General features: G+C 48.9%; 1 long non-coding RNA gene across 1 annotated transcript in view; it reads left to right on the top strand.

The window, feature by feature from the left end:
* Positions 1 to 19,691, top strand: part of LOC132536864 (uncharacterized) — a 76,704-nt gene extending 57,013 nt beyond the window's left edge. Inside the window, exons 3-4 of the long non-coding RNA XR_009548411.1 lie at positions 915 to 1,022; positions 19,334 to 19,691. This is a non-coding gene — a long non-coding RNA (uncharacterized LOC132536864). The remainder of the gene's footprint in view (positions 1 to 914; positions 1,023 to 19,333) is intronic.
* Positions 19,692 to 20,821: the final 1,130 nt, after the last annotated feature.

Below are 20,821 nucleotides of genomic sequence, written 5' to 3'. Positions count from 1 at the left end.
TTTTAGAGAGTTCCCGAGTTACAGAAAAGGAAAGAGTGCTTGCGCCGCCGCAAAGAGACAGCAGAGTTCTGTTTGGTGATTAGTTTGTCTTAGTTTATGAATCGTTGTTCCTCAATAAAGAAATACAGCTTCCCTGCCCAGCCGTTGTCTCCGCGTCTCTGTTACCCGCCGTGAAGCAAGCCAGGCCGGCAAGAGCCTACAAATTTTAACAACACATGGGTGTTGGCAGGTGGATCCACACCCCCAGCCTGTTTCTGTCTTTCCTAGTGGGGCAGGGCTCTGGAGAGGTGGGGGGTTCCTGGACACAGGAAATCAGGATGGGATCATAGTAGCACCTGCAACTTGGTGGCTAAAATGCAGTGAGATATAATGCAGGACAAAGTGTTTAATAGACAAGAAATATAAATCAGGAATAGAGCATATGAAAGCAGGGAACTTAGGGTGGAAGGAATCTGGGACGTCTATCTTAGGAGTGCTCCTAAGGCCTGTAGACCCTCTCTCTTCCCTCACGCACCTGTGGAGCCGTCACAGTGGTGAAAACACAGTGAGAGTCCAGGTCAGTGCACAGTGACAATGGGTCTCTTTGAAGCAAGGTCAGCCTGGGTCACTCTCAGAGACTCATTAAACAGGTTCATCAGCTCAGAGCAGGGGAGAGGACAGGAGTGGCCAGAATCCATGTCATTACCGCCACCCTGAAAGCTCAGGCGGAAAGAGCCGCTTTATTTGTTTGACATGGCGACTGCTAGCTTACTGTTGCCGGTGAAACTCGGTGTGTCTTCCCAGTTTGTGAAGTAGAATCGTTACAAAATCATGTCTTTGTATCTGCTATTAATTAATATACTGTTTAAAAGGGGGGGGGGTTCTGATCTGTGCCTTTCTCCCTAACCCTGTGAACATCTCTTTCTTATTTACAGTGATCAAACCATAGGTCAGATTTGAACTTGTGACTATGTCTCACACTCTCTCCACTTGCTCATCTTCTGAGGAGTCAAGAAGGCACGGATGTGACAGATTCAGCCCAGGTGAGTGGCCTGGATTCTTGTCCTCCTGACAATGTTTTTCACATAGGAAGGGCAGCTCACATGAACAGTCAGGCCGACTGCTCTCTCAGAAAGATCTGGCCCAGAGCTTAAACAGACGTGGCTGGGACCCAGGTCCCTGCTGTGCTGGGGATCTTTGTGAAGCAACGGTCAGCCTGTGTACAGAGGTTCTGTGAGGAGACAGTGCAGTGTAGTGCAGCGCTGGGAACATGGTAGAACTTGGGACTTCTTTGGTCACTAAAATGAATCTTCCCAAGTGTCCTGTGTTCACTAACTGGAAGACTAAATGTTGTTAAAATGATTTGTTGCCTAGAGCAATTTATAGCAAAATCCCAATGACATTTTTCAAGGGAACTGAACCAACAATTCTAAAATTTGTGGGGAAGCACTCACACGGACACACACACACACACACACACACACACACGGAATAGCCAAAGCAATTCTGACAGGAGAGGAGAGGGGGCAAAGAAACATAGGTACCACTTGCCCTAACTGCAGACTATACTACAAAGTAATAGTAGTTAAAACAGTACAGCACGAGAACAACAACAACAACAAAAAAAACAGAGACCAGTGTATTAGAATAGAGAGCCCTGAACAGATGGGCACTTAATACATGACAAAGGGGCCAAAACCACACAATGGGGAAAAAGAGAACCTCTTCAGAAATCACGTTGGCATGCTGGCGGGTAAGCTGGTGCAGCCCGTCTGGAAGACTGTGTGGGGAGTTCTTGAACAAATAAAAGTGGAATTGCCTCATGACCCAGCTATACCACTCTCTGTCATCTACCCAGTGGACACATGCACCGCCAAAGAACAGAAGCAGCCTCAATGCCCATCAACAGATGTATGTTTGGGTAAAGGAGTTACGAGAATATATATAGATATATATATCTCATTGAATACTACTCTGCAAACAAAAATGATATTGTGTCCTTCTGGACAAAAACTGGAGGTGATTATGCTTAGTGAAATAAGTGAAGAGATGAGAGACAGCTACCAGAGAGTCTCACTTATATGTGGCATCTAGCAAACACACATGGACTTGCAAAAAAAAAGAAAGAAAGAAAAGAAAAGAAACAGAAGCAAGTGAGCTGTAAGACTTGTGAGAGTTCTGGTGGTGACCTTTGGCAGGTGGGAGGGTGGGAACACAGCGTTGGTGGCAGGTGTGGTGGGGAGCTGTACACTGTCAGCTTACAAGCTTGTAACGTACTATTACTGACAAATTTAAAAATGAAGGGGAAAATGGTATTGAGAAAACTGGACAACCATAGAAAAATGAAACTAGATCACCACCTAGCACTGTGCATCAAGACTAACTCAAAATGAATTTAATCCCCAAACTATAAAGTGCACAGAGTAGAACATAAGTGAAGCACTTGAGGACCCAGGCAAAGATGGGTTTGGGAGCCCAGCCCTATGAGCAGGGGATACTAAAGCAAGAATAAACAGATGGGACTATATCAAATTAAAAAAGAGAGGAAGGAAGAAGAGAAAAAGGAACCCTACACATTGAAGAAATGTTTATACATTTCTTTCTGGGAAAAGATATTTTCACATTGCACATTTGACAAGGAATTGATATAGAAAAAAATATAAAGGAATCATGTACCTCAAGAGCAAAAAAAGAAAGAAAAGTGACCAACGTTCTGAATAGACAACTTTCCAAGGAAGACATACAGATGACCTACCAATAAACAAAAAAGAAAATCCTTCACACCATTGTTAGAGAAATTCAGTTAAATCCACACTGGTGAGAATGTCCTCCATCTAAGCTTGGAAGGGCAGGGGTGAGGATTGGAGAAAATGAGCCATGTGCTCTGTGGATGGGAATGCAAACTGCTGTAACCCCTGTGGAAACGACCTGGAGATTCCTTTGAAAACAATTGGCAACAACAGCCGAGTGGCTGAGAGAGCCGAAGTCTACATGCACTTGGAATACTACTCAGCTGTGAAGAATGATGATGTCACCTTCTTCACCTCATCTCAGATGGAGCTTGAAGGACTCATATATGAAGTAAGCGAAGCCAGAAAGAGAAGGATGAAGATGGGATGATCTCACTCACGGACAGAAGTGGAGAAATCAGAACAGAAGTGAGAAACACAAAGCAGAACTTGGGCAGGGTTTGGTGTCTTGCACAAACTAAATGGCTCTGGTGGGGGGTGGGGGGGGCTTTCAGGTCCTGGTGCTGATGGTGGAGGAAGACCTAGGCTAGGGGTGAGAGTGTTTGGCAGAAAAAAATCAGACATTTTACACATGGACCAACCACTGTATTTACTGTAACCCATTAACCCCCAGAATAAAAAAAAATAAAGAAAACTGGAACCACTTACTATTCTGAAGCCCTGTCTGCCTGCCTCAGAGCCCACTACACCAGCCCGGCAGTCTGTCACTTACTATGCTGCAATCACACTCCAAGGCGTTTATCTCAAGGGCAGGAAAACACTAAGTTGAAAGCCTGTCTGCACCGCTATGTTCCTAGCTGCCATGCTCCCAATGGCCAGAATGTGGGAAGCCGCATAAATGCCCCAGGTCAGAGGGCCGGATAAAGAAGTACTGAGTGACCGTCACCCACTTCAGTAGAAGAGAATGGCTTCACCGGGACAGAATGGTAATGCCGGAGGCAATGCCACGACGTGAAACAAGAGGCGCAGGCCTCTGTGTGGAATGTAGACTGAGGCAGGCAAGTTCACAAAACAAGCAGACTCTCAAACTCTGCCGGTTGTGGAATCCCTTCTTAGGGCCAGAGGAACGTCAGTGTGAAGCCATGCTTCTGGAATCAAATGGGTTTGTGGATTTTGTTTTTTTCCCACCAGGGTTATCGCGAGGGCCCAGTGTCTACATGACGAATACACCTCTCCCTGTGGCCTTTTTTCCTTTCTACTTAATTAGCTAGGATAGAAAGAAATTGAGAGGGATGGGGGAAGACAGAGGGAAAGAGAACGAGAGACACCTGCTTCACCACTTCGGAAGCTTCTCTCTTGCACATGGAGAGTGGGGGCTCGAGCCTGAGTCCTTGCGCACGGTGCACCACTGCCCAAGCCACGGTAAAGCAACTTTAAGTCAATAATAAAAAGTGGCAGAAACAGTGTAAATTGGGAAAGAAAAAAAGAGAGAGAGAAAAAGTTTCCTGGAATGACTGAGGAAGCTGTGACAACACCAGTCAGGGGAAAATATCTTTCCCTCCCTGGGATCATTGTCCAGTGCCTCTCAATACAAACTGATAAGTAATGAAATTTTCTCAATGGGTCTTTATTATTAATCCTCTCCCCCCCCCCCCAGAGCACTGCTCAGCTCTGATTAATGGTGGTACGGGGGACTGAACCTGGGACTCGGGAACCTCAGGCTTGAGCGTTGGTTTGCATAACACTATGCTATCTCCCCCAACCTTAATCACTCTTTAAAAGATTTATTTATCTATTTTGTATGAGAGAGATAGGGGTGGGGAGGACTGCTCAAAGACAGGGCCTCAGGCATGCAAGTCTTTACTCCACCACTGAGCTGTCTCTTCTGCTAGACTGTTAAATACTGGATTCCAAGCAACTTTCAGAGGGCAGCTTGTGAGCTGAGTTTTACAGGAAGCGTATGGATCAGTATGGATTCGCTAGCCACGCACAGCCAGTAGCACTTAGCTCAGGTCAGAACTAAGCAGAACTAACACCTCTTTTCCCTGTCAGACACACCCCAGAAGGCAGCCTCTCTGCCCTGTGCTGGGGGCTGCTTCAAACAGCCAAGTCCCCAGCAGCACAGAGCAGTCAAGCACAACAAACATGGCGTTCAGGATGGGAGCAGAAAGCAGACTGTGAGCTTGTCCAAACTTGGGGGTGGGGGGGGGGTATGTAGAGCAACAAATTTGTCACCATTCTGCTCCTCTGAACACACACAGAAGCACCACAAATGGTGGTGGGGTACAAATAAACTGGAGTGAGTAGGTGGGCTCACACATCTAGAGACCTCCCTGGGTAATGAGGCTGAGCATGCCAGCTAAAAACGTGGTAGCATCTCATGGTGACATCTGCAGGAAAGCTGTTCCCCTGGGTGAGCACCAGATGAAGTCACCAACTGGCATTTGACTACTCTGGGTCAAAACTGTCTGTGTCGAGAGTCCTTACATAAAAATGGAAGAGGGGGTACAAAGCACAAGGACCAGTGTAAAGATCCTGGTTCAAGCCCCCAGCTCCCCACCTGCAGGGGGGGTCACTTCACAAGTGGTGAAGCAGGGCTGCAGGTGTCTCTCTGTCTCTCTCCCTCTTTCCTCCTACCTTCTCAATTTCTGTCTCTCTTTTTTTTTTAAGAAGAATTTATAGTGCCTCTTTAGGCTGTTCTACTAAGCCGCCAGGGTTATTGGGTCTAAGTCTAACCACAGAGCACTATCAAGCACCTTTACTTTAGAGGAGAGAATTGCCCCTAAAAATAAAGGAAAATAAATGAGGTTTTTTTTTTTTTTTGAAGGTGCATGGTTTACAAAAGAGATTGGGTTCATCATCAGAGTTTCATTGTGTTTTTTTTAATTTCCTTATCGGGGAATTAATGGTTTTCAGTCAAGAGTAAAATATAATAGTTTGTACATGCGTAATATTTCGCAGTTTTCCACATTATTATTTTTCTTTAAAAAAAAAAAAGCTGGGGAGTCGGGTGGTAGCTCAGTGGGTTAAGCACAGGTAGCACAAAGCACAAGGACCGGCGTAAGGATCCTGGTTCGAGCCCCGGCTCCCCACCTGCAGGGGAGTCGCTTCACAGGCGGTGAAGCAGGTCTGCAGGTGTCTGTCTTTCTCTCCCCCTCTCTGTCTTCCCCTCCTCTCTCCATTTCTGTCTGTCCTATCCAACGACAATGACATCGATCGTAATACAACAATAAAACAACAAGGGCAACAAAAGGGAATAAATAATAAATAAATATTTTTAAAAAAACAGAAAAAAAAGCAATCACTGAAACTTTTTTGGAGGGGTAGGGAGGCAAGATAGGTCATCTGGGTGGTGTGCTGCTTTGCCATGTGCTCAAGCCAGGTTCCGGCCCAGCCCCCCACAGCACTGGAGGCAGCTTTGGTGCTGTGGTGTCTTTCCCTCTCTCCTGCCGCCTCTCTCTATCTGAAAAAGCCTGGCATGTTGAATCCCAGGCTACAGCAATAATAACAGAACCAGACCCCCCCTTTTTTTGAGGCCCTCGGAATTCCACTGTGCAATGGACAAGTGAGATCTGTTTCACGTCAGCGAGGCTGTGACGAAAAGCCAGGAGAGGAAAGGGCTGTGGATGGGCATTAAGCTGCTTCCACTCTGGCTCTTGTGACTTAGATAGCTGTTCTGGCCTGACCTCTGTCTGCAGGGGATCTAAGGTCAGCCAGAAAGACAAGGCTGAGCAGTTGGGGACCATGCAGAGGGCGAGGTCCTCTGATATGATGCCAGTTTCTGGGAGGCACTGTGTGAAGTGGGACAGTAAGGAGCCCGGGGGGAAGGTGGGGTGCTGAGGCAGAGGGGCCCTAAAGGGCGGTCTAGAGAAGCAGCCTGAAGCCGAGGGATGTGGTGATGCTGAGCTGAGCGTGCCCGTTCTCGGTATGGCCTGCCCTGTGCTCCTTCCCGCGGCCGCTCTGACAGCTGCGGTCCTGGAGGTGACACACCTCCCCAGCGGAACTCAGGACCAAGGTACACTGGGAGCAGCCTGGCGTGTGGCCCGATGGCGCAGAAGCCAAAGCCTCCATGCCCGGGCTCAGCTCAAGCTCCCACCAGGTCGCTCGGCTGGGCCCAGGGTCAGCGGGCAGGGCAAGCTGACACAAAGTCACAGGGCCATGGACACCCACACGGGGAGAGAGGAGCGGAGGGCCTGGCGGTCATCCGTGGCGGTGAGGAGGAACGCCACAGGCATCCAGGCAGGAGCCAGAGTGCAGGCTGGTGGTGGCAGTGGCTCTGGGCAGGTGACAGCAGAGGAGGCAGTGAGGACAGCTTGGGTGAGCAGGGAGCACTGGGGAGCTGCTGTGAGACGAGGTGGGGAAGGCAGAGAGGATGCATCTAGGGTCGGGCCTGAGCCTGCGGGCACCCCTTATCCTTGGAAGTCTCAGGAGTCTTCGAGGAGGCCAGTGGCCTGGTGGATGACACACATGAGCTCACTCTGGGACAGCTGATGGAGCATGGACATGCACCACTGTCTTCATGTACATAACCCAGAGGGCAGCACTTGTGTGCGAGGCTCTGGGCTTTGATCCCTGGTGCTTCCTGTGACAAATTAGTGCTCTGAGGCCCCCCTCCTCATTAACAAATCAACAATAAAAAACTGGCCCAGCCCCTGTGGAGAGCAGTCTAGAGAACTCTTCAGCAGGCTAGAAGCGGACCTGCCCTAGGACCCTGCAATTCCTCTCCTGGGGATATATCCTAAGGAACCCAACACACCCATCCAAAAAGATGTGTTCATAGCAGCACAATTTGTAATAGCCAAAACCTGGAAGCAACCCAGGTGACCAACAACAGATGAGTGGCTGAGCAAGTTGTGGTCTAGATACACAGTGGAGTACTACTCAGCTATTAAAAATAATGAATTCACCTCATCTTGGATGGAGCTTGAAGGAATCCTGTTCAGTGAGGTCAGCCGGGAAGAGAAGGATGAAGATGGGATGATCTCACTCACGGACAGAAGTAGAGAAATAAGAACAGAAGGGGAAACGCAAAGTAGAACTTGAACTGGGTTTAGTGTCTTGCACTAAAGTAAAGGATTCAGTGTGGGGGGAGTTTCAGATCCTGGTGCCTGATGGTGGAGAAGGACCTAGTCTGGGAGAAGGGGAAAATGGTTTGCAGAATACTGAGAATTTTTTACACATGGACCAACAACTATATTTACTGGAAGCCATGAATCCCCTCCATGTAAGAAAAGAAAAGAAAAACTGGAGAACAATGGGCAGAAAGACACGCAGCCCACCTGAGCCCACCTCACTACTCCCCGACTCATCCTCTTGCCCTGCAGGTTCTTCTCGACCAGTCTGTGTTCCGTCTCCCTCTCTATTGCATGGAGCTCGGTTTCTGCTCAGACCCTCCAGCCTGAGCAGTCTCGCATAATCTTGTGGCCTCTGGTTGCCTCCTGCCCAAACAGGGTAGCCGGAAAGTCTGTGGCAAATGCAGAGAGAATCATGCTCATTTCCTGCGTCAGGTGACTCCCTTGAGAACAAAGGCTGCACTACTTATCCCAGTGTGTGCTGAGGGCCCTGCTGTCTCCTTCCCCTCTGCACTAAGCAGTTGACACCGCCCCCCAGGGCTGGGATGCCTTCACCCCTCCACGTGGAGTACTCTCTTCCCGGGGTCCCTGTGAGGCCCCACACAGTGACCCTGATGGTCTTTTATTTTTTATTTCTTTATTGGGCAATTAATGTTTTACAGTGGACATTAAATACAATAGTTTGTATTTAATGCAGCAATACAACTCCCACGAGGTCCTCTGTCATCCTTTTCCAGGACCTGTACTACAGACACACACACACACACACACACACACACACACACCCTCCAGAGTCTTTTACTTTGGTGTAATACACCAACTCCAGTTCAGGTTCTACTTGTGTTTTCTCTTCTGATCTTGTTTTTCAACTTCTGCCTGAGAGTGAGATCATCCATATTCATCCTTCTGTTTTTGACTTAGTTCACTTAATATGATTTCTTCAAGCTCCATCCAAGATGGGCTAAAAACAGTGAAATCATCATTTTAATAGCTGAGTAGTATTCCATTGTGTATCTGTTGTTGGACACCTGGGTTGCTTCCAGGTTTTGGCTATTACAAATCGTGCTGCTAAGAACATATGTGTACACAGATCTTTTTGGATGGGTGTGTTGGGTTCCTTAGGATCTATCCCCAGGAGAGGAATTGCAGGGTCAAAGGGTAGGTCCATTTCTAGCCTTCAGAGAGTTCTCCAGACTGCTCTCCACAGGGGCTGGACCCACTGACATTCCCACCAGCAGTGCAGGAGGGTTCCTTTGAACCTGGGGGTCTTTTTTTAATATCTAAAAGTTTTTCATTAGTGACTTAATGTTGATTTACAAAACCATAAGATAACATATAAACGTCTGAGCTCATCAGACGAAGGCGGGACTACAAAAGCTGGCAAGAGACTGGCTCACTTCGTGATGCCCTTTTTGGTCAATACCAGGCCACCACATCCCCTGGGGCCCTAGATAAGGGAGTCCTTGGATTTCCTCCATAGATACTACAGGCCTAGACAATGACTACTTCTCCTTCTCCTCCTCCTCCTCCTCCTCCTCCTCCTCCCCCTCCTCCTCCTCCTCCTCCTCCTCCTTCTTCTTCCATCTTCAGCTCTCTCTTTTTGTGTATATATATATATAAAAAGGAAGCACTGACAAAACTTTAAGATAGGAGGGGTACAACTCCACACAATTCCCACCACCAGAACTCCGTGTCCCATCCCCTCCCCTGGTAGCTTTCCTATTCTTTATCCCTCTGGGAGCATGGACCCAAGGTCATTGTGGGATGCAGAAGGTGGAAGGTCTGGCTTCTGTAATTGCTTCTCCACTGAACATGGGAGTTGACAGGTGGATCCATACTCCCAGCCTGTCTCTCTCTTTCCCTAGTGGGGCAGGGCTCTGGGGAAGTGGAGCTACAGGACACATTGGTGGGGTTGTCTGCCCAGGGAAGTCTGGTCGGCATCATGCTGGCATCTGGAACCTGGTGGCTGAAAGGGCCTAGACTTCTATGGGACCCCTCTGGCCACTATCACCGGTCCCATCCATTGGGAATGTCCTCATATCTCATAGTGGAGGAAGGGCCTTGTAAAGGAGAAAGAATCTCAGGGAGAGGGGAGTCACGGAATTTTTTAGCTTTTGAGCTCGGTGTTATTTTTCTTGGCTGTGTGTGATGGATGCTTCCACATAAACTCCTTAGGAGATAAGAACAGTTTATCTCACTCGTTATCTCTGCAGAAACCATCTTCCTCCTAGAAGCTTCTTCCCACAGGCTGACCCCAAGGCAGACGCCTGACAACACAGAGAGATGAGGGGCTCGGTCCTTGGTTCTCCCGACCCAGCCAGAGCCCCGTTTCTAAGTGTGGGAGGAGGCCGGAAGTGGGCTGGGAGGAGGCCGGAAGTAGGCTAGGAGGAGGCCGGAAGTGGACTGGGAGGAGGCCGGAAGTGGGCTGTGCTCGCACCCTCAGGGGTCTGTTCTCAGGGTGCAGCCCCACCACCTCCCTGCTCTCTCTGTGGGTTTAGGGAGACAGTGGGAGCTTCCCTGGGAGTCAGAGAAGTGCGAGCTGGGGAGGGTGTGTTGATGACAGAGGCCCTCCCCACTCCAGTATCTCGGAATCCAGTCAGGAATCCACTCAGGGAGCCGGACCTGCCCGGCCGCCATCCACAAAGCAGGCCCGACTAGTATTCCGCCTTCACATCCACCTCCACGTCCCCCAGAGGCACATATCAAAGAGCCTGTTCGCATCCCCTCCCTCTCCACCCCCAGCAGATAAGGGCGATACCGTGAGCTTCAGGGTCTGCGCAAGCTGCCGAGAGAGTGAACTGATAACACCACGCATCTATGAAATATACATTAAGCCAAGCAATCTAGAACTCTAAGCAGCATGGACGGATGCCTGCTTTCAGAAACCAAGCCGATCAAGATGCCCGAGTTCTTTATGTGGCATCCCCAGATCACCTCCAGCCGAGGAAAAAAACACAACAGAAGTATGGGGTCATTTGGGGCTTGGGGCCTACTGTGCAGGTGGAATCCAGACCACTGACATATATATATTTTTAATTACCTTTGATTATTTGTATCCCCCCCCCCTTTTGCTTAACAACAGAAAAGCAAGTAAGCCAACCAGTAAGAATTCTGGAGGCTGTAATGCATTTATATCCACCCAGCCAATTGCTGGTAGAACCCAGGGGCGTTCACCTTATCTTTGTGTGGAGCACGCCAAACCTGCATGGACCCTTGGCTTCATCTGAACAGCTCTCCTCCCATCCCCACCTCCCCCAACCTGCTTTTCTGTTCCTGGTTTTCCTGGAAGGGAAAAAACAGAAAGCAGGAGAAATGTCTGTAGCAGACTTGTTTCTTTTCCAGAACACTGTGATGATGATGATCTTGAGGAAGTAAAGAAAAGTGAGAGAAATTCAAAGCAGTGCCCTCTGTAACATAGAACACCACTAAGGAGAGGGAAAAGTCAGCCTTTTTCTTCTCCACTTCTCGACTGACCCTGAAAACAAAGCTGTATGTCTGTCCACAGACTCTGGAATGTTTATCACTGGGTTGGGTGATTATTTTGCTGTGGACTGGGTTTCAGGGAAACTATGTCTTACCTGTGAGATATTTTTCAGACATTATTAAGGACTCATTGTTAGAGAACAGCTTTATAATTTATGGTTCTCTTTCCTCATAAAGAATTTTCCATCCAGAACCTTAACTAGACCAGAGTTTCTTTTTATAATTTAAAAAATATATATTTAATTAATTTTGTTGTAGTGAGAAAGACACACACAGAGAGAGAAAGAGACAGAGACCGAGCATGGCTCAGCTCTGACTGATGGTGGTGCTGGGAATTGAACCTGGGAGTTTCTTTCTGCCCCACCTTTCACCTTTCAGTGCATCTGTGGGCCAGCAACATCCCCCTGGTAGCCCCCCCCCAAAAAAAAAAAAAAAGCACACGGAGCCCAGAATCCAGTAGCTGTGCACAGACAGATGAGAGGCTGGAGCAGGAGTGTCCTTCACGTACCTAGGTGACTTCCTCCTGGACCTGTCCTCTCATACCGAACAGCCTTGCTCAACTCCTGCTGTGGTCTTCAGGGGTGGATCACATGTGAAGTTCATTGGAGAGCAGACTGGGAGATGGCAGCGTGTCAAAGCCACCCTTATTATGAGAGACAGAAGAGAGAAGAGAGACCAGAGCACTGCTCAGCTCTGGCTGATGGTGGTGCTGAGGATTGAACCTAGGCCTTCAGAGCCTCGGGCAGGAGAGTCTTTTGCGGAACAACTATGCCATCTCCCCAAACCAGCTACCCATTATTGGAAATGCTGTCCTTGCTAAGGACTCAGCATACATTGTCGCTGGGAGTACCTGCAAGGAAACTAGAGCTCACTGACATCAAGCAGCTCATAGTGAGTAAGGATCTGAGCTGGGCTTGAGCACAGACTTTTAAGACCTCGTGCTTTTCACCACTGGACCAGACCAGACCACACTGCTTATCTTTGAATTACTCAATTGTGGGTAGTGTATAAAAGAAGCCAGTTGTTGATGTAGCCAATGACGGTTTCCTCAAGACACTGGACAACCTACGAACAGTTCTCTGGAGCGGGCACGGCAAAAGCGTGAGCCAGGCTGGCTCGTGTGTGTGCTCCGCGTGCGTGCTGGAGCGGAGTTAGTCAGCTGCAAGAGCACAGCAAAACACGTGGAGGGCAGCGGGCACCTATGATCAGAAGATCTGACTGTGGTCAGGAGGGTTTTCCTCCAGCTGTGCAGGAGTCCACTGGTTAACCCCAGAGTCGGCCTCCCTCTCTGAGCTAATTGAAAAGCAATGCTACTTAGGGCAAGAGCCTAAAGCAGGAGTGACATGGACAGAAAAAAGTAGGACCTTACCATGCCAATGTTAACCTCTCACCTTGGGCAAAAGGGCCATAGTTATTTAAAAAGACATCTAAGATCAAGTGCAAGAGAACACAGGAATGTCGTGTTATCTTTGGAAAATTTTTGGTAAATCTGGAACTATTGCAAACTGAAACTTTTGGCTTAAAAACTTAACATTTAAGTATAAAAGGAGAGAGAAGGTGCTGGTAAAGGCCAGAGTCTCCTTGCCAGCCTCATTCAAGGAGAGAGTCACACAGGCTAAGCTAGCAAATGTTTTAAGCTGCCTGTGTGGTCGCACACATGCAAACTCAATGCCTGTGTTGGTCTTCTTACAAAAGAAGGCAGATAATTTTCAAATGCTAGAAATACACATCATCCCGCTTTCACTGAATGACTTAGGGGAGCCTGCCTACCCTCTTGCTCGCGCTTCATTAGAACGAGGAGACGCTCTCCTTGCTGGGAGTGAACAGTAAGAAGAAGACTTGAAACAACAACGGCAACAACAACAACAGGCCATCTTAAGATACTGCTCTTCCTTATGTCAACATGTAAACCTGGCATGTTTCCAACTAAAACGCTGTTTTCGTAGGAGAATAGGCGAGCTGGTTTCAAGTCCATGAGCCAGTCATCGCTTAGGATAGCCATCCACAGGGTGGAATCCTATGCCGCAGGTAAAAAGGCTGGAGCCGCTCTATAGGGAATGGCCTAGAAAGAACTCCCAAGCACAGGCAGCTAAAGCAAGAAGAAACTCCAACTAGCATGCATCATGCATCGTCTGAGGGCTGTATATTCATCAGCGGCTAGAGAACCAGTGCAGGAACAGGGGCTCAGGACAGAAATAGAGGGGAAGATGTGGGGCAGCACTTTGGAGGCCCCGATTTATAGTGAATACTAATTGCACTTAGTCTGACACTTAAAAATTATTCCCAGGTATAAATCAGGAAAAAACGAACCACCCTATTTTCTAAGAAACCTGATCGAAGGCAAACACATTTCTGAGAAGAACCTGAAAACCAGTGGAGGCACCTGGTTGGGCTCCCCACCCCTGCCAGATGCTCTGGGACCCCTCACCCCCACCCCCAACCCCACCCCCTAGGAAAACAATGTCCTGTTAAACCCTCAAAGCCTCCCAGCTCAGTTGTTAAGGTAATTGTGTTTACTCTTTTCCAAACAAAGTCATTGGAAACAGAAAAGTAAACAGAGGCTCTTTGATGTCACCTTCCTCCTTGCTCCAGAGTGTGTGCCCCTCGGCCCAAAGGACCCAGAGCGCCCAGGGCAGACACACCCCGGTTTGGCACTCATTGCCATGTCTACCCCTTCTGCTGGGGGAAGGATGGCAAGTGAGCGAAACAAACAAAGGTAAGGAAAGATCTGAACCCAGACACACAGGCACAGGTACAGGGAGCAGGGGCTTCCCACCCTCTGAACCTGGGCACTGTTTTAAAATTGCAGACCTACACTGTAGAGGGTAGCAAAGCCTCAGAGACCAGACTGTTCTCTACTGCAGATCACCCCTGATGGCAGCCGACGGCATGCCTGCCACAGCTTGAGTTACGAGTCAGAGTTCGTCTCCTAGCCGAGCTGACGCTGGCTGGCCCTGTTCAACAGCCCATCAGCTGTAAATATGATTTTAGGGTTTAGGGTTTAGGCTCCTAAGACTTCAAGTCTTATACAGGCTGGCTCTCCACAGGCAAAGGGCAGGGCTGTGTTGGTTGGACCATCTGACTCACTGGGCTAAACCCTCCTGCAGTCCCTTCTGCCCCCAAGCTCCCAGCCACCAGGCAATTCTCACTGGGGTGGGGAGTGCGTGTAGGGGGTCCTGGGTCTATTTACTTGCAGCTCCAGGATTTTTGAAGACTTTTTCCCATTTTTTAATACCACTACACCCCTTACACACACGCGCGAGCGCGCGCGCGCACACACACACACACACACACACACACGCATCTTCCTTGTAACAGATTCCAAGTTGGGAAGGTATTTGAGGGGGGGGGATTCAAAAGAAAACTGCTAGAACCCCCTTCGCTTGGTTAACACCCTGAGGTCAAGCATCTCTAATGGTATTTAAATCCTTGCAGTTTTTTTTTCTCATTACTTTATGTGCTTGCAATAAAAGCATTCCTTTAGACTTTGGACATTCTAAATAAAACAAAAACAAAAGGGTGTTCCTTTCTTTTCCAGCTCTCCACCCAAATGCTGCCATTGTAAATCAAGGTAGGAAAGTAAATTCACTGATGACATTTAAATGTTTGCTGTCCCAAATATTTATTCCTTCCCACCCCCCCAAATTTGTTTCATATAAAACAATGCTCATAAAAACAATAAATATTCATTCTTTATCTGCTAACACGATTAGATCAAAGGGCTCTGAAGCCCAAATCCTGAATAGCAAAAAGTAACACTTTTGTTTAGCAGGAAGCTCTCCACTTCCCAAGTTTGGTTTCAGTCACCTCTTGAGAGCTGACAGTGCTGGGGACAGATGGGGTTTGGGCCCAGTCCAAATGGGCAGAAGAGATTTGGCAAAGGGAGTGTCACTGACCCTTGGAGGCCTGGAATGCCAGTGCAGGCATGGAATGCATTTGGGGTGTTGGGTGTGGGTTGGACCCCAGGTGCTACCCCTGGGCCAGCACTGGCTCCAGCAGCAGGATTCCCTAGTGACCTGACTCAGAGGGGAGGGACAGGGACAGGAGGTGCCGTATTGCTCTGCCCAAAGAGACTGCTATTCAACATTGCACCAGCAGTGTGAACAGGCTCCTATTCTATCGTCTCACGCTTTCATTTTGATGTACAACATCCCTCCAGGTGTGAGGTGCTGTCTCGATTTGCATTTCTCTGAAAATCGGTGACACTGAGCACTATTTTTTTTTTCTTTTTCTCCATATGTCTGTTGTTTATCTGAAACCTCTGGTGACAAGTGTTCAGATCCTCTCCCTGTGTGTTGATGGGGGCTGTTCAGTTTGCTGCTGCTGCTGCTGCTGCCGAGTTTGATGAGCGCTCTCGGTTATTAGCCTTTTGTCCGATGTGTGATGTGACACTATCATCTTCCGTCCCATGGGGTGTCACTGTTTTTGTTGATGGTTCTTTCTGCTGTGCAGAAGCTTAGAAGCTCTTTGAGTTCGCTTTTCTTTTCCTTACCCATGGTCTCAAGCCTCTGAAGCCACAGTATGTAATATTCTGCCTTTGAAAACTTGAATTTTCTTCTATAGAAAGATACGTGTAGTTTCTCTCCAACATCCAAAGCTCTGGTCCCTTCTGAGCTGGGTGTGATGATGGTGTCATTCTTCTGCATGTAGCAAGCCAGTGTGTGTCCCCACATCGTTTACTGAAAAGACTCCTCTGTCTCCAATCTATCCCCTGGACCCTTGGCTACAAATTAATTGTCCACTCATGTACGGGCGCGTTCCTGAGCTCTGAGTTCTGCCCCTGCGTGTGTGTGTTGTGTGTGTGTGTGTGTGTGTGTTTCTATTCCAGTGTCAGCAGTGCTTTAAACTTTATTTATTTATTGCCTCTCTGGGGCTCATTGCCAGCACGAGGAAGCACTGTTCCTGGCAGCCATTTTTTTTTCTTTGACAGGACAGAGAGAAGTTGAAAAGGGAAAGAGGGGGCCTGAAGACCAGCTTCACCACTCATGACATTTGCCCCTGCAGGTGGGGAACAGGGACTCAAACCTGGGTCCTTATACATGGTAACATGTATGCTTAACTGGGTGCTTAACTGGGTGCATTACCCTTGTGCCTTAAACTTTAAAGTGACAACCAACACCAGGACAGACTGTCCGAGGCCAGAGAGTGTCCCCAGAAGCCCTAGTCAGGGCCTTGTGTGGGTCTGTGGAGAGAGGACCACTTCATCGCCAACCTGTGTGGAGTGACAGCCGCCCACTGATGGGCAGTGGTCACGTGTGCTCGAGGCCAGAGTGAGACACTCAGACACGGTCCCCCATGTCCTGCTCTAGGGTGGCATCCTTACAGGCTCCAGACCCAGCTCCACCACAAGCCTGGGTGCCGTTCCCCCAGTTCCCGACTGCTCGTTCACTTTGTGAAACGGAGCCGCACAGCTCTGCGGCCGCCTGTGGGCTGAGGAATGGTTGCTGGGACAGGCAGGGTGACCCAAGGGAGGACTCGGCGCTCTGCTATCACCTGAGGGGCTGCTCTGCAGAGACAGGAGGAGGGAGGAGACGCAGAGGCCAGCAGGCCTCCGGGCATCTGCTCTCATGGGTTCACCACTGCACGAGGGGGTCTCTCCTGCTGTCTCTGCCTCTGTGTGTTTCTCTCTACCTGAGTCAATGCAGCCCAGGAATAGTGAACCCCCAAGACTATGAATGCACAAGGTCCTGCTTCCTCAGGCACCCTCCCAACCCACAGAGAGTGGGGTGCCACCTCACACGGCAAACCCCTCTACGCCACCTCCCCCCCCCCCAGCCATTCATCCTACAGAGGGGCCTTTACCAAAGGGCCACCAGTTCCTTCAGGTAGCAGCTCCCTGTCACTTTACCAGTGTGATTTCTGGGGCCTAGGAGACAGGAGCAGAGAGCCCAGCCTGGGGGGGAGCTGGTGCAAGAAGGAGGTAGCTGGAGCTGGAAGCAAAGGGGGTGTGAATACCAGCTCAGCGGACGTCCCTCCCTGTGCTCCCCAACTCCTGACACTAGCCTTAGTGCGGGCTGATGCCTCAAGAAATGTCTGCTTTTGCCACCTAGCCAACTAACGTTTAGCTGCATAGTAGGTCTAATTGGTGCAGGACTTGCTTCAGCTTGCGTCATGTATTACAGTGCACAAGAACCTGGGTTCGAAGCCTCCATCCCCACTTACAAGCAGGAAGCTTCACAAGTGGTAAAGCAGGGCTGCAGGGGTCTCTCTGTCTCTCTCCCCCTCTCTATTTCTCCTCTCAATTTCTCTGTGTCTCTATCCAATAAATAACAGTAATGTAAAAATAGCTTCGGGAGTTGGGCGGTAGCACAGCGGGTTAAGTGCACGTAGTGCAAAGCACAAGGACCGGCATAAGGATCCTGGTTCGAGCCCGGCTCCACGCCTGCAGGGGAGTCGCTTCACAAGTGGTGAAGCAGGTGTGCAGGTGTCTGTCTTTCTCTCCCTCTCTCTGGCTTCCCCTCCTCTCTTTCATTTCTCTGTGTCCTATCCAACAATGACAATATTAATAACAACAACAATAACAACAATAATAACAACAACAATAAAACAAGGGCAACAAAAGAGAATAAATAAATAAATATTAAAATAAATAGCTTCCATGAGAGGGTGTTTGCCTTATAGGGTATTTGCTTAAATCTTACAGTTAATGATCTCTTTCTCTGCTTTACTTCTTTTTTTTTCCATTCCTCTTCTTCCTCCTCCTCCTCCTCGTCCTCTTTTACTTCTTCTTTTTTGCCACCAAGATATTTTTTAAAGAGACCAAGAGGAAAATGAGAGGAAAGGGGGGAGATACAGAGGGGGAGAGAAAGCCACCTGCAGCCCTGCTTCACCATTCATGAAGCTTCCCCCTGCAGGTGTTGGTTGGGGGCTTGGACCCAGGTTCTCACACACAGTGAGTGATGTGTGCGCCCTGCCGGTCGTGCCACCGCCAGGCCCTTCTGCTTTACTCAGGAAAATCATTTATTCATTAAAGAGAAGGAAAGAAGCAGAGCATCACCCTGCACACGCAGTGCCCAGTATCAAGCTCAGGACCTCTTGCTGGAGACTCTGCTTTATCCCCTGGGCCACCTCCCAGGCCACTGTATCCCCCCCCACTACATAAACAATATACTGGCTCCTCCCTGATGTGTGCAGTACAACTGGTGGCTGTTGTGCACACAGAGCCTGTTGGAGGCTGAACTGGGTTAAGTCTCCTTCTGTCTGCTTCCTTCCGGTTTGGCCAAGAGAGAGGTGAGAGGAAACAGCAGGGGTGGGGAGGGAAGATGCTCCAGTGGTGCCATTCCTCTCTCTTTCTTTCTTCCTTCCTTCTTTCCTTCCTTCCTTCCTTCCTTCCTTCCTTTCTTTCTTTCTTTCTTTCTTTCTTTCTTTCTTTCTTTCTTTCTGTTTTGATTTATAAAATGGAAACACTGACAAAACCATAGGATAAGAGGGGTACAACTCCACACAATTCCCACCACCAGAACTCCATATCCCTTCCCCTCCCCGATAGCTTTCCTATTGTTTATCCCTCTGGGAGTATGGACTCGGGGTCGTCATTATGGGGAGCAGAAAGTGGGAGTTCTGGCTTCTGTAATTGCTTCCCTGCTGAACATGGGTGTTGACAGGTGGATCCATACTCCCAGCCTGCCTCTCTCTTCCCCTAGTGGGACGGGGCTCTGGGGAATCAGGGCTCCAGGACACATTGGTGGGTTCATCTGTCCACAGCCCCTCTTCTACCAGTGTCTACAGATGCTGTCTACTGGACAGACATGAAGTCACGTGCATCCTTGCATGACAGAATAAGGGGGAAAGAGGAACTCTCCCTTCTTTCCTTTAAATTAAGTCTTTTGTGTCCCGTTGCTCAGAAGACTTTTTAACCGTATAAATTAGCTGCGATGTCTGCAGTGTGGCTTTGATTCGACTGTCAGTGGCCCTTTCATCTCACTGAGAGAGGAAACTGTGAGGAAATAGGATACCACTCATCCTATGATTAGCTACAAGCGAGGGTAGTCCGTCCCCCCCATGGATGATAGTCCTAGGCTAGAAATGTAATTATTGTCATTGCTGTTGTTGTTTAATTCTCTTCATTTCTTTTCTTCCCCACTCTCCTCCCTTCCCCCCCTTCACTAGAATGGGAGTAGGAGACAGCACCGCCAAAACAGTTATTTTCCTGAAATGTTTCTTCTGAGGTGCTGGGAACCCCAAGATAAGAGTCCTGTATTCAGGCGTGAGAGGCAGAAAATGCAATTTACCTGCAGCTCGAAATGGAAAGAAGAAGAAGAAAAAGAGAAAAAAAAAAAAAAAGCAGAAAGTGAGTATTCACAGTAGCTAATGCACTACCCATTTGATTGCCTGCCTTCTCTTCCCTCATTTTAGTCATCAAAATAGATAAAGAAAAAGACTTTTCATCTGAAGATTGTTGCTGCTGCTGCTGTCCAAATAGTGAGGTCTTTAATTGGACAACATCAATTCTCACCTGCAAAAACAAATACCCACTTTGTGCCGTGGGCAAAAGGGACAGACAGAAGGAGTATTTAGTAATGTAGTGTTTTTTATTATTATTATTGGATAGAGACAGAGAGAAATTGAGAGGGGAGAGGGAGAGACAGAGAGACACCTGCAGCCCTACTTCACCACTCATGAAGCCTTCTCCCTACAGGTGGGGACCAGGGCTTGAACCTGGGTCCTTGCGCACTGTAATGTGTGCGCTCAACCCGGTGAGCCACCACCCAACCCCTAGGAGTATTAAGTGATTCAGTGTATATATATTTATCGATGGGAGGGGATTGTTGGTTTTCAGTAAATACAGTTGTTGGCACATGTGTAAAATTTCTCTGTTTTCTGCAAAACATTCACCCCCAGCCTAGATCCTCCACCAGGACCTGAAAGCCCCCCACCCCTGCAGAGTCCTTTCCTTTGGTGCAGTACACCAAACCCAGTCCACATTCTGCTTTGTGTCTCCCCTTCTGTTCTTACTTCTCAACTTCTGTCCATGAGTGAGATCACCCCATATTCCTCCTTCTCTGTCTGGCTGATCTCACTTCACAGGATTCCTGCGAGCTCCCTCTCTCTCGCTTCTCCATTGTAACTGTGCCCCTGCTCCCTGCCCAACGGGGGCTTCTGATAGAAATGCAAAGACATTCATTTCTCTGGCGACGAATTCATATTCTGAGCAGCAGGTCACACCTTTATTTTCAGGAGTCAGACTCCCAGACACTCAGGGCTGACCACTGGAGCACTCTGTCTCCCCTTGCCCACCCCCAACAGGGGGCAGAGACACAGACTGTGACTGGCACAGAGGAGCAGGAAGAGCAGTGGTTTGGGACCTGTGCTCAGGGTAGATCTGCAGCCTTGTCCCACACGAGTGTGTCTGTGTCCCTCACAGTGGGCAGCACAGCGTCAAGCAACCAGGACAGTCCACTAGCGGGGCCAACCCTCAGCCAGTCCCCTCCAGACCACAGGCGGCTGGCTGTCACCCCTACCTGTGACCCTGGGCGCAAGTTCAGTTTCCCTCTCCTACAAGTCCAAGTTCATGAAGAGAAGCAAGGAAGGAAGGAAGGAAGGAAGGAGGAAAGGAAGGGAGGGAGGGAGGGAGGGAGGGAGGGAGGGAGGGAAGAA

Source organism: Erinaceus europaeus, chromosome 2 (assembly GCF_950295315.1).
Source record: "Erinaceus europaeus chromosome 2, mEriEur2.1, whole genome shotgun sequence".
Lineage (NCBI taxonomy): Eukaryota > Metazoa > Chordata > Mammalia > Eulipotyphla > Erinaceidae > Erinaceus > Erinaceus europaeus.
This window is presented reverse-complemented; position numbering and strand designations above follow the sequence as displayed.